Source organism: Festucalex cinctus, chromosome 9, assembly GCF_051991245.1.
Source record: "Festucalex cinctus isolate MCC-2025b chromosome 9, RoL_Fcin_1.0, whole genome shotgun sequence".
Classification (NCBI taxonomy): Eukaryota; Metazoa; Chordata; class Actinopteri; order Syngnathiformes; family Syngnathidae; genus Festucalex; species Festucalex cinctus.
The window spans coordinates 16,099,481-16,113,314 of NC_135419.1; the positions used below are offsets into that span (position 1 = coordinate 16,099,481).

The 13,834-nt window shown below is 38.9% G+C and overlaps 1 long non-coding RNA gene across 1 annotated transcript; it reads left to right on the top strand.

The window, feature by feature from the left end:
* The first annotated feature begins 468 nt into the window (after window positions 1-468).
* LOC144025651 (uncharacterized) lies at window positions 469-3,556 on the top strand. The gene is made up of 3 exons (XR_013284933.1): window positions 469-661; window positions 773-991; window positions 3,464-3,556. It is a non-coding gene; the product is annotated as an uncharacterized LOC144025651 (long non-coding RNA).
* Window positions 3,557-13,834: the final 10,278 nt, after the last annotated feature.

The window sequence follows — 13,834 nt, forward strand, 5'->3', positions numbered from 1 at the left end:
CACAATATTCGCAATAACAGATTCAGTGAATTTGCAGACATGTCTTCTGTTCATCTTTGGATGTGATTTATTTGTGTGTGTTTTTTTTGTTTTTTTTGTTTTTGACATCACTAACTGCTCTCAGAGACGCTGCAACAAGGCAGGCAACTGCCTTGGGCCCCAAGAGACGGCTGAAGTTGGCCCTCACCAATAACAACATGATGGCATTGAGCAATGACAATAGGTCAGGAATCCCCTGCATAAGGGCCCCACGAACACATGGTGGGCTGCAGGGGGCCCTGAGAGATGGCTGCTAATAATCCACATCAACAATGCAACCAGAACTCTTGTCTTGATTTTGTGGTCCCCCTAATGGGGCCCCTTTACTAGTAGGTTTGGTGGTAGTTACTGTAGTCATTTTTGTGTCCATTATTTTGGGAAAGACGTTTTTTTTTCCGGTGACCGGGGGTCTGCATGGTCCTTGTTGGCAAGGGGCCCCAAATGGACTGGAAACGCACCTGGCTGGCTCCATGCAGAATCAACAACCCATGGAGAGGCTCCTCACTAGCTGTTGCTGGTGTCTAACAGGGGGCCCCATGAGATTGCTGATATTGGTCCATATCGATGATGCAAGGACATGTCAGGATGTTGGGGTCCCCCTAATGGGGCCCTCTACTAGCAGGTTTGTTGGTAGATACTATAGTCATTTTTGTGTCCATTGTTTTGGGAAAGATATCTTTGCTTATCTCAAATCCTTGTTTCGTTCTTTTTTGTTTTGTTTTCTGGGTGCAAGGGGTCTGCATGGTCCTGGTTCCCTAGGGGCCCTAAAGGGGCTGGAAATGCACTTGGCCGGCTCCATGCAGAATCAACAACCCATGCAGAGGCTCCTTACTAGCTGTTGCTGGTGGGGCCCCCATGAGATGGCTGATATTGGTCCGTATCAACGATGCAACGACACTGCAAGGAGATGTCAGGATGTTGGAGTCCCACTAATGAGGCCCTCTACGAGCAGGTTTGTTGGTATTTTTGTGCCAAATATTTTGGTAAAGATATTGTTGCTTATCTCACTTTTTTTTTTGGTGGGGTGAGTCAGTGGGTCTCCATGGTCCTTCTCGCCTGGGGGCCCCAGGGTGTCTAGAAACACACCTTGTGGCTCCATACAGATCGACGACCCACAGAGAGAGAGAAAAACATTTTTGGCACATGTTCTGTTTTATGCCCCCAAAATATTTTTATTTCATGTATTGATTGATTTTGAAAGCAAAAGAGCAACAAATTGATGCGATGTGCTGGCCTGCAGCATTGATCGCCCACGTTTGCCAAGAGCTCACTGGGCCCCCGTTCAAGCACATCACCTCACCAATTCCCATGATGCACCTGCTTGTTGGGAAGAGGCGGGGCCGATAATCAGCAGGGTGGCGCTGTATCGATCATCTTTGAGCTTTGGCAAATAGATATTATTTTATTGTGACCATTTTTTTTTAAACATTCCCTATCCTACAATGTTAAATGCAGGGCTGGACTCGCCATCTGGCATACAGGGCAGATGCCCGGTGGGCTGTCATCTTTTGGGGATGATGCAGTGCTTTTTAGTTATTATTTTCCTCCACTTGAATGGACCATAATTTAGAAGTAATAGTCCATTATTCCATTTTGAATATAGAGAGCAAACTGAACTAACATCAGTCAAAATATCAGTGGCAGAACAACGCGTTACACAGGTATGGTCAAGAGTCGGGCCGGGGAACTTGCGTCAAAATGCCAGGGCCGATTTTATTTTATTTTTTTGTGCAAGTCCAGCCCTGGTTAAATGTAACAAAACAAATAGAATGAGTTTGAAATTGCCCCATCAATCAGTCTTGGCGTGCTCAAAATAATCTAAAAAGGAGAGAAAAAATTTAGCTTGGCGAGCCCCCACTCGACACTCCCGCGTAGGCGTCGCCCAGCTCGTCATTCAAATTACGCGTTGTAAACGGATCCCTGTAGATGGAGACGTTGCATCGCTTTGGATTTGATATTAGCGCAGCTTTTGAGATTGAATTTTGACTTTTGACTTTATCACTCTGCGATTGGCTGGCAACCGGTTCAGGGTGTATCCCGCCTACTGCCCGAAGCCGGCTGGGATAGGCTCCAGCACACCCCGCAACCCTTGTGAGGAAAAGTGGTTAAGAAAATGGATGGACGGACTTTATCACTTGGATTATTGGGGGGGGGGGATGCCAACATGTTGGATGTTTAGCCACCTGACATTGGAGAGTTCTGCTTTAAAAATGGCTTCCAATAAATCAGTTAAAAGTGACAAAATCTTGTTATATTAGCATATTCAAAATGGGGGGGGGTGTCTTTAAAAAAAAAAATCATAGCAACTAAGTGATAAAATTTTGCAGAATTTTTTTGGGGGGGGAAATGCCGTACGCTTGTTTGGACGACATGCTGTCAGCTAAGAATGAATTGTTGCTTCCTCCAGCTAGCTGCAGCCTCTTTAAATACGATGGCTTTAATTAGCATGATTTTTTTATTTTTTATTTTTTATTTTTTTAACGTTGTGTGTGTGTGAATAGCACGGCAGCATTCATTGTGCTTCTGGATTATTCTGGCTGCCTCACATCAGGTAGCTCAGAGAGATGTGCTGTGTGTGTGTATGTGTGTGCGTGGAGCTGCTGCCATGCCTACGAGATGGGGGATGGTAGCAGCCGGCGCTCAGCCATTTTTTATTTTATTTTTTTTCCTCCTGACCATCAAGTTTGGTCTCACACAACTGTCTTCATGTTTTACACCAAACATGATGTTATACAAATTAAGACAAATCAGGAAAAGTGTTTTGTAACGTTAGCATAGTGACCAAAATGTAAGGACATGTCCTTACATTTCGCCTTAAAAAATAAAAAAATAAAAAAATAAACTGTCGAAAAACGCCCTGTATTTCATTGTTAGCATGTAAGCTAAAAGCGACCACCAATGCTAAAACAAAGTTGAAAAAAATGTCTTGTCTTGCAATGTCAGCATTTTAAAAGTGGGAAAGTCAAACTCGCACATACAGTCCAGTTATGATGCCGTATAAATGATGTTCTAGCTGCAAGGACATTCCAGCACGGGCCCTTAAGCCAAGGCCAAAGCAATCCTAATTTGGATCAGCACCAAAACGGATGCCTCCTTCCATTCCTTTTGTCACCTCGGAGGCACAAAAAAAAAAAGATCAAAAAGGTTAAAAATTCCGTGTTAACATGTTCGAGTGTTGTGTAGAAGATTTTCTCTCCAAGTGATGTCGGCTTTTATCCGACTTGCGATTGGTTCTGCCACATAGTCTGTTTATGTTGAGCCCTCTAATTGGGTGCGTTTCCTATGTGCACAAAGATTGACTTACAGCGTAGGACGATGTTGGACGTGATTAAAAATCAATTTTAAAAAGTGTACTTTCTAAGAAAAACTGGACATCGTGAGGATGTCCGCCATCCAATGCATTATTTTTATTTTTTTTCAACAGCATGAGCGAGTGCTACAGCTAGATAGCTTCCACAGACTGACAGGTGTCTGCATCCCAGGTGAGTACCAACCATTTTATTTTTTTAATTATTTTGATGAATATTGATCGTGAACTGTTACTGTTTGGAGGTGATGTCTTGGAAGATAAAGTGTGTTAATAACTCGACTAAGTGGGAATGCTGAAAGCTGAATGCTAATAGCTGAATGGTAAGATCTGAATGCATGTGGAATGCTTATGAAGTAAATTGAGAGATAAATTATGAAATTATAACCTCCTGGTTGGACAATGAGCTTTACCAACTGTGCCACCGAGCTTTATCAGACACCTGGTAATGATGATAAGTTATATGTATGGAAGTGGGCGTGGAAAATGATACTTAGAAAAAGTTCAATGACTGTCCCATTGAAAATGAATGGGGAAAAGTTTATATTAAATGTGAAATTGTGCAAATACTGTAAGTAATGTGGAATCAAACGATATATACCAGTGTTGTTACATGGCAAAAAAGTGTGGAGAATAAAAATCACAATAACATATGTGGGAATGCTTCAGCATAATATTCATAATATTCATTCTCAAATACGTGAAATGCCTCTGTCTCTCCTTGCTTCGTCTTTTTGTATATTATTATGTGACGTGATGGTGTATTAAGAGGCAGAATAGGTCTCTGAAGTCATCACTAAAGGTCAGGAAAAAGGTTAAAGTGGTTAATAAATTAAAGACAAAGCAATAAATAAATAAATTTGCTAATATGCAATTTTTAGCATTTTCCTTAATTTCTTGTGTAACATGCTAATTTTTAGATTTTAGAATTTAAAGGTTTTTGGTTCTTTTTTTTTGGGGGGGGGGGGTTACTTGTAGTATTAAATATTTCAAGATTTATTTATTTTTCCCCCTTTCAATATGCAAACATTTGTTTTATATATTGTAAGGGGGCCTGGAACAAAAGTGAAAAGTTAAAAATAAATCCTGTATCTTGCAATTTTAACACATTCAAAGTAACACAAAAAAATTAAAAATCTTGCAAGAATAGCAAAATACAAAAAGTGACAAAGTATGGAAAATGCTCAATGCAATATTAAAAATGACAAAACCCCAACATATCTTGTCATGTATGCATGCTAAAAATTGATGAGAAAATGTATCAACATTTCTTTTTTGTAATGTTGGCATATTAAAAGCGACAAAAATATTCTGGAAATTTTCTGACAGGTGCCCTTTAATTAGCTGATGGTATATTCAAAGTACAACAAATAATATTGAAAAATAACATCTCTCTGTTAGCATGTTGAAAGTGACTAAATGCTCTGGATTTTTTTGGAAAAGTGCCCTACCAGGTGCTTTTTTTTGTATATTAAACACAATAAATGACATGAAAGTGACAATGTTATCATACTGAAAGTGACAAAACAAAACATTTTTGAAAAATAGCTCTTATTATGTTAGCATTTAAAAGTTTAAAAGTACTCATAGACATTTTCAAAAATGTCAGATCCTAAAATGTTAGCATGAACAAGAATATATATTGTAAAGAAAAAAAAAAAAAGTGTCCTGTTTTGCAATGTTAGCATGTTAAAAGTGGTATCAACACATAGTGTGCTAATATAGCATTTAAAAGTGGCTTGGGCCACTGTTCATTTGGTTTAATTAAGACTGTGAAAAAAAACAAAACAAAAAAACATGATTACTCCCATGAAAGCGCTTCTGACTTTGCACACTTGCAATGTTGTCAACAACCTCTATTTGACCTCTGTCCAGCTGCCAAAAGTTGTCGACGACGCTTGGCCGAGCGGCGTTGGCTTCACTTGGCCGGGGAAAAACGTTTGCGCTCGAAACATCTGCAGCGGAGTGAAGGGGGGGAGGAGGATGACGGACGGGGGGAGTTAGTAGGAGAATGGGAGGTGGGGGGGAGGTAAGGGGAGGTTGGGCGGAGGGGTGGGGGGGGGGGGGGTATTGCGCAGGCAGGCAGGCAGGCAGCAGAATCTGATGAGGACTTTTCGAAAGGATAAATCCCAAACGCAACCCAAGCTTGGCTGAGCCTTGCTAGGATTTTTTTTTTTATTTTTTTTTTTAAATGCCAGAGTAAGAAGGATGAAAACTCTCATTAGGAAATTCAAAAATGCATTTGATGGTTTGTTCGCTTTAACTTGCAGGCAAAAATTGGGGTTTATTCCAAAGACGGGCTCATGAAAGCACAAGTGTGAATTCAAAATGGAGGTGCAATGCATTTAGGTCCATTTTCTTTATCCTCTGCAAAAAAAATAACTAAAACCACAGCTTTCTGAGTTTAGCTATGTTGTCTCCATGTATGTTAGTATGTCTATGTTGGAGACTACTGCTCCCTAGTGGCCAAGGTGTGCACATCAGCTGTACAGTAGCTGCACGGTCACAATCAATCATGGTGCACCAACACTTTTTGTTTATATATAACATTTGACTTCTTTTTTTTTTTTGTTACATTCAAGATATTAAAAATGCTAAGGAGATCATAACCAAAAATTGTGAATTAGTAAGTTGTAGACTAGTGAGTAAATTGTGCGTATTAGCATTTGTCCAGCTGTATACATTCATTTTAATGAGCGTCGTTGTCGTGCTTGTTTGACAAACAAAATGTCTTTTCTTCCAAATGTAGCATGTATATAATTAAAGCAATAAATATATTTGCATATAGTAAGCATATTTGACACCTCATAAGAGGACTAAAAATTTGCTAGATATCTTTTAATTCTACAGTTCAAACAGATTCAAAATGTGTGATTAATCGTGAGTTAATCATCCATTCTGATTACAAATTTCATTCAATTTACAGCTCTAGTTAGCACATTCTAAAAAATGTATTTGCTAGTGAGACACCCTTAACAACTCACTGGTCAACAGCACAAACTTAAGTTAGCCTAATCAGCATGCTTTTTGTTTTTATGTTGTTGTTTTGTTGACCGACATGTATGCTCCAATCGGGATTCGAACCCAGTCGTCTTGTTTGTGAGGCGTATGTGCTAAGTCACGCCATTAGTTATACAGTTAAAACCAAGGTACATACAAAACTGTAATTCCTGGTATACCTCAATATTAGCATTAGCATTAGCATGTGCTATTTAACTTCCTACCAGTAGTGCTGTGGTTTGGACGGAAGCAAATTGTGACTTTATTGAGGTTGTGCGCCAAAACGCGACTCATTAGCGGCCCTGCGCTAACGTTGCTAATATGTTTTTCGACGGTGAGCCTAAAACGCACCCTCGGGGTGGGGTGGGGGCTCACTTTTTTTTTTTTTTTTTTTTTGCGTGCTCGGTTTCCTGCCGTGCCAGGGTAAAATTCCGTTCTCTCAGCGGGGCTCGGCATCCTGCATGAGCCAATTCCCGGGAGACGCGCCCCCCCCCCCCAACACCCCCCCCCCCCCCCCCCACCTCCAATCGCAACCCCCCCCCACCTCACCCCCACCACCCTCCCTCCTCTCTCTCTCTCTCTCTCTGCATGTCCTCCAGACAGCCGAGCCCCGGCACAGGCTCGCTTATTAACTGACCTGGGGGGTGGTGATGGGGGGGATCGGCGGAGGGATGGAGTGAGGGGGTGGGTGAGGAGGCGGAGGGGGGCCGAGATGGAGAATGGAGGAAGAGGAGGAGGGGGGTGGGGGTTGTTGAGCCAAGGGAGGCAGGAGGAGGAAGTGGTGGGTGAGGAGGGGGAGGGGGGGGGGTGTTGGGAATTGTGTGTACGTGTGTGTATTACTGTTTGTGTATATGTGTGCACCAGTCTGAGTGTGATCAAGGGTGATGGGTTGCACGGATGCGCGTGCGCGCGCGTGTGATTTTTTTGTGTGTGCGTGCGTCTAAGTCAGAACTGGTAGAAAATTTTAACCCTTCGCTCACTGCACTGCTGTGAAGTGAAAACTCGCTCAACTGTGCCAGGGTGTTCGTGTGCGTTCATGACTGCGTGCATGTCTGTTTCTATACGTGCGTATTCCTACAGATCAGTAGACGTGTGTGCGTGTCTGTCAGTATTTGTGTGCGTGCGCCCACTCGTGTGGTATGTGCGCGTTCATGCAAGTTTATGAGTGTTTTTATGTGTGCGCATGTGTGCGGGATTCGGTTTATGTGTTTGTGTATGTGTGTGGTATAGTTCTGTGCGTGTTCATTATTCTTGGTGAGCGTATTCTCATGTGCGTGCATGTGCGTGTGCGTGTCATGTGACTATTTGTGTGTTGGCTTATTTAGTACATATGCATATATATTAGGGGTGTCGAAATTTTGCATTAATTATAAGTTCCTTCAGCGCCACTAATTTCTTTAACGCACAATTAATGACTGCCCCTTACTTTGAGCAAACACATCCATGACAAAATTTAGCAGCAATAAATAATAATAATGCATATATTTGTTGAGACTGGGGTCAAGATGGATTTTAAAATTTAAAAAATGTGCAGAATTTCACAAGTTACTTCACGTTAAAGATTAGATCGCTCTTAATATGAAAAGAAAAATTCACTGAGCAGTCACCGTCTTACAAGTGCAATTATGCCATCTAGTGGCAGAAAAATGACCTCAACACAAATGAATATAACACTCACTTTTTATAATGCAGTACACCTTTTTTAATTTTAGCTCAAATTTATGAATTATTATGAAATTACTCTATCAATGACTATGAGACTACGATTGGCTGGCAACCAGTCCAGGGTGTATTGCCCAAAGAGTATAAAAATTTAGGAAAACAAAATATTATACATTTTATTGTACGTTTAGAAAAGATATAACATTTGCGATTAATCGAGTTAACTACTGAAGTCAAATTATGATTAAAAATTTTAATCACCTGACTATGGAGGTAAATATGGTGCAAAAGTAACTTGTAAAAAAGTAAAATAAAATAAAAAAATATTAAAAAATTGGACCTGTAGAAAAAAAGTATAAATTTGTATCTAAAAGGCGTGAATTGTAAAAAAATAAAAATAAATAAATAAAATAAGATAAAATTGTACCTGTAAAAAAAATAAAGAAAAAAAAATTGTACCTAGTAGACTTTTACTTATATAGTGCTTTATCTATACCATCCAATGTCCAAAGTGTTTTACAAAGCCTGACATTCAGTTATTTGAAAACGTATTTTGACACAATGCTGCTGCATTGTTCTAACTATGGAAAAGTTGATCTTCCATCCATTCATTTTCTTAACCGCTTATTCGTCACAAGGGTCGCGGGGGTGCTGGAGCCTATCCCAGCTGGTTTCGAGCAGTAGGCGGGTTACACACTGAACCGGTTGCCAGCCAATCGCAGGAAAAGTTGTTCTTTTAAATTTCTAATGGTTTACCTTAAGCAGAATCTTACATTGCATTGTGGCCAAGAGTAGTATCTGGGTCGATTACTGCAAACTTTGTGATGTAAAATTGTAGTAAATAGTCCTCGTGGCAAACATAAAACATATCAAAATAAATGTGATGATGTGTTTGCACACACTGCAGTGAAAAACAAGCCTGCGGTGCGTTCAAGGACACGCGTGGCTACCTTGTCCCCCACCCACAATAGAATCCGTCTAAACTTGCTAGAGTGCGTCCTTAAGCCTCAGTGCCTTATTATGATTGTGTTTTACTCTCCTTTCAAACAAACTCCCGCCCTCGCCTGCATGCGCGCGACCATTCGTCATCCCGCCGCGTGCAAATAAGACTTTGGCATCCTGTAATTGCGCCGCTCGATTTTTGTCTGCGCGCTGCATAATTGAAAAGTGCTTTTCAATTATCATTTGTTTAACGCAAATAATTTGGTATGAGGGTGGAAAAAACGGGGCTGCTTTCAAGTTTGACTCCTCCCATATTATTATTGTTTATTATTATTATTATTATTATTATTATTATTAGTATTATTCTTATTATTATTAGTATTATTATTGCTATTATTATTATTATTATTATTATTATTATTTAAAAAATTATTATTATTATTATATCTGGCAGCCAAGAGGTAAGGGGGTGAGGAGGAGGTGGGAGTGAGGGACGAAGGAGGTGGGGGAAAAAAAATCACTCACGGCAAAATGCAAATGAGCCTGGAAGCTATTACGATGCTAATGAGATTCCACCATAGAAGAAGTTGCTGCTCCGGTATTCGGGGGTATATTTCATCCATATTTGGCTGAGCTGCAAGCAGCCAACGCACGATTTTGCTTGTTGTTGTTGTTGTTGTTGTTGTTTTTTGTTTTTTTTTTACTTTCAACCTGCAAGTAGAGATGTACTTGAGCTATTTTTGTTTTTTTGCTTAGCATTTTAGCTTAGCATTAAAAGTGTGTTGTACTGTTATAAATTTGGTGCATTAACGGCACAATTATAGCTTTACTGATGCACGGATGAGCAAGCAGCTAAAACATACTGACATGTTTTTTGTTTTGTTTTATTGTTTTTTTTAATAAAGTTTCTATAAAAAAAGAAACATTGTCCATAATAATCTTTATTGTTCAATGTATTCTAGAATTCCATTCAAAAATGTCTTTATTTTCCAATTGTGCTGCAATATTGTTTTGTTTTTTGTTTTTCAATTTAGACGCTAAATATTAATGAATGAATTAATTAATTAATTAATTTATGTTAAAATTGGTGAATGAAGACAATAAAACATCATAAAAACAAACAAAAAAGTGTATTTCCAAGCTTAGTTTCTCCCTGACATGAAAAAAAAAATCTTAAACTGAAACTGTACTTCCTTGACACTAATTACTACTTTCCCATAGGCAGGACTTTGCTAGCATAGCATTCGAGAAAGAGCAACAACAACAACAACAACAACAACAAAACGTGAATAGGCATAGGCGGTGGTTCACTAAACATTTCTGCTAATATCTCGGACAATTAAAGAGATGCTTCACTTATTTAGCCTATTATAGCAATAAAAAGTTAATATCTTGTCTATAATTAATTTGATACTTTCATTATTTTTCACATACAATTAGTACCTTTCAAAACACATTTTGCAACTTGTTAACGGAAAATGACATCACAAGGGCTCAGGTAACCAATCACAGCTCACCTATTTTCTAGGTTTGGTCATGTGACATTCACAAGCTGAGCTGTGATTGGTTACCTGAGCCCTTGTGATGTCATTTTCAGTCGACAGCAAGTATCAAAATGTGTTTTTAAAGGTTCTAATTGTACATGAAAAATAATGAAAATATCAAATCTATTATAGGCAAATTATTCATCTTTGACTGCCAAAAATGGCTAAATAAGTATAGTACCCCTTTAAGTGTTTGAACCTAATGAACATGGTTTTGTCAACGTCAAAGAATTTTAATCTCAGTAAACATAACATGTTTTTAGTGAGCCAAAAACATTCGCAAAAACACCCGAGACAATTTAGTCCACAATAAACCAACCATACTTGACATGAATGGACGGCGGTAGAGAACGTAATCTCGACACAGGTTCAAACCCGGAACTTTTTTTGTTGTGAGGCAACAGCGCATACCACCGGTTCCGTCCTCGAACCAGGAAACAAAATGTACCTTCGGACTTGCGAGTGAGGAGGAGGACGCGTTGTAAAACATGGCGGCAAACACTTGTGGGTGAGAAAGGAAATGGGTCAGGACACAAGCACAGACGAAGCGCTTCTCTCGCCGTGCTGCCATGGCAACGCACCCTATCTCACCACACTACCTGCTTTTCGCACACACGCGCTCCTCGGCAGCCACAGGTTTTGCACCTGAACGCACCGCTGCGGCAGCTGCTGTGCCTTGAACGCACCTTATCATCCCGCCGGATGAAGTTGTAGATGCTTGCTTGCCGCGAGAGCACGCGTCAAGGTTTTCGTGGTGATATTTACGTGCAAATTAACACGGTGGTGCAGATTTTTCATGCGAGGCTAAAATCTGACGGCAAATTCCAATGAGCGGCAACAGATGTTTTCAACAAGGCCAGTAGTGATTGGCTTCAGAGTCTGAAATATACTCAAGTGCAAAAGTAGAACTGAAGTTTTCCTGTCAACACACATTGTTTAGAAAAAAAATCACGTTAGACGTTGTATGTCGTTAATAATTAGTATTAGCTTGACTTTTATGCTATCAAATCAACATTGATCCTTAATTTTGATAATTTTGTAAAAGTACTAACAAAAACAAATGCTAAAAAATTAGCTAAGGAAACAACTGGAAAGATCTTTTTCTGTTATGGTGATCTGCCGAGGACTAGCAAAGTAAAACAAAGTAAAAACTGCACACATAACTTTTTCTCTTTTAAAGAAAAAATAATAAATAAATAAATAAAAAATCACGTTACATGTTACATGCTGTTAAACATTAGCTAGCATTAGCTTAACTTTAATGCTATCAATACAACATTTATCCTTCGTTTTGCTAATTTTGTTAGCTAATTTTGTTAGCTAATGACTACATTTGAAAAATATCCTTTTTTTTTTTTTTTTAGCTTATATCGTAATCTGAAAAGTTAAATGTGCTGAAGTACAAAAGTCGAAATTAAGTTTTCTTGTATACAACACCCATTTTATTAGTGGTGTGATGTGAACATTAGCTAGCATTAGCTTGACTTTAATGCTACCAAAACATTTGTCATTCGTTTTGCTAATTTTGTCAACTGACCAACAAAAAGTAAGCTAATTACTACATTTCAAAATATCGTTTTTTGTTCTTTTTCTTTCTTTTTTTTTTAGGTTATATCGTGATCTGAAAAGTTAAATGTACTGATGTACAAAAGTCAAAATTAAGTTGTCTGTAATCAACACTCAATGTGGCATGATGGAAGAAAAACAAACTTTCTGCATACAAAAGTTTCCCGCTTTCAATGCCCTAAAAAATCATTTTACATTTACATAATCATTTTACATTTTACATTAACCCGACTTTTATGCTATCAAAACAACATTGATCCTTCAGTTTGCTAATTTTGTCAACTGACTAACTAAAATGCTAAGTTAGCTAACGATAATAATTCAAAAACATATATATATTTTTTTAGGTTATCATAATCTTCCAAGGTTTTAAAAAGTAATGAGCCTGTTTTAAAGTACAGTTGTGTTTTGAAATGCAGAGAGAAAAGTCAAACGTGGTCCAAAAACTAAGGCCTTTTATACAGCTAACTAAAAAATCCACTGACCGGTACTGTAAGTACAGTAATAGAGTATCTGTGCCTTTCTTATTTCCCTGTACTAGTTTTGAATGATATCTAGTCTTGGGTCAATTTGACCCAACCTTTTGAGTTATTCATTTAACTCAAAAAGTTGTCTCAAATAAAGAACTGACAAAACAACTCTTTTATTTTTAAATTTTATTCATATTGAGTTATTCATTTTTAGTTTTTGCATTTTTTTTCTTTTTTAATCATCCAGCTATTTGGGTTAAAACAACCAACAAATTGGTTTGCTCTGTGGGTTATTTATTTGACCCAACTTTTTGGGTTAAATGAATAATTGATTTTTTTTTTTTATTTCTGTGTAGCCAATATACAAAACCAAACTGTATATATTTTCTGTCGGCGGGAGGATCTAAAGTGACGTTTCCCGTCCAGTTTTAAGCGGGACGACACAATTTAATATGTAAATGTGTTGAAGGGTCTTGCTCAGTGTAACGCATGTTCGGCGTCAATGGAGTGGAAAAAGCGCTGGAGGCGAGCGAGCAAATCCTGTTAGAAAATGTCAATTGAAAAGGTCTTGAGATATTAAAATATGTAGTTTTTAATTAAAGCTTTATTAATAGATTTTTCAAAAAGTTTTCCTTCTATTTTTTTTTATGAATTACCCTCGCGGATGCCCGAGGCGTTTGGATTACAACAGTTATCTCGCTCGATAGCGCCTGCACACAACCCCTCCCTCCTTCCGCCATTTCGGATTAAAAGTCAGACTTCATGAATGCTCTTCATTAATTCCCAGTGTGAGTGATTTCAATGTGCGAATCAGTCGTCACTGTCTTGTTTATTTTTAGACGTATGCAGCCCAGGCCTCGGCTTCTCTTCATCATCATCGGTAGCAAATCGGACAAAAAACAAGTTTGTCTTTGAAGGACCTCAAAATAGTCAAAAATAAGACGACACTTTGTCTTTTCGGGGATGGATTTTTGAAGCTTTTTTTTTTTTCTGGGTCTTGTCAATCAATCAATCAAACTTTATTTATATAGCACCTTTCATACATTCAAAACGCTGAACAATTAGAACATCCATAATACAATAAAAAGAAAAAAAACACACCCCTCCCCCCAGTATCCCCATGATCGTACCCACAGACACACGCAAACCACAACATGGCGGGGCACAGAAGAACCCTGTGAGGAAAGGCACCCAGGAGTAGTTCATCCACCCTGAGAGGGATGACGGCCAACCTCCACAGGGAGGAATACCATCCCGGAGCCTGCCGGCCCACAGTGACCACAGCCCGCTCCATACAGACTGAA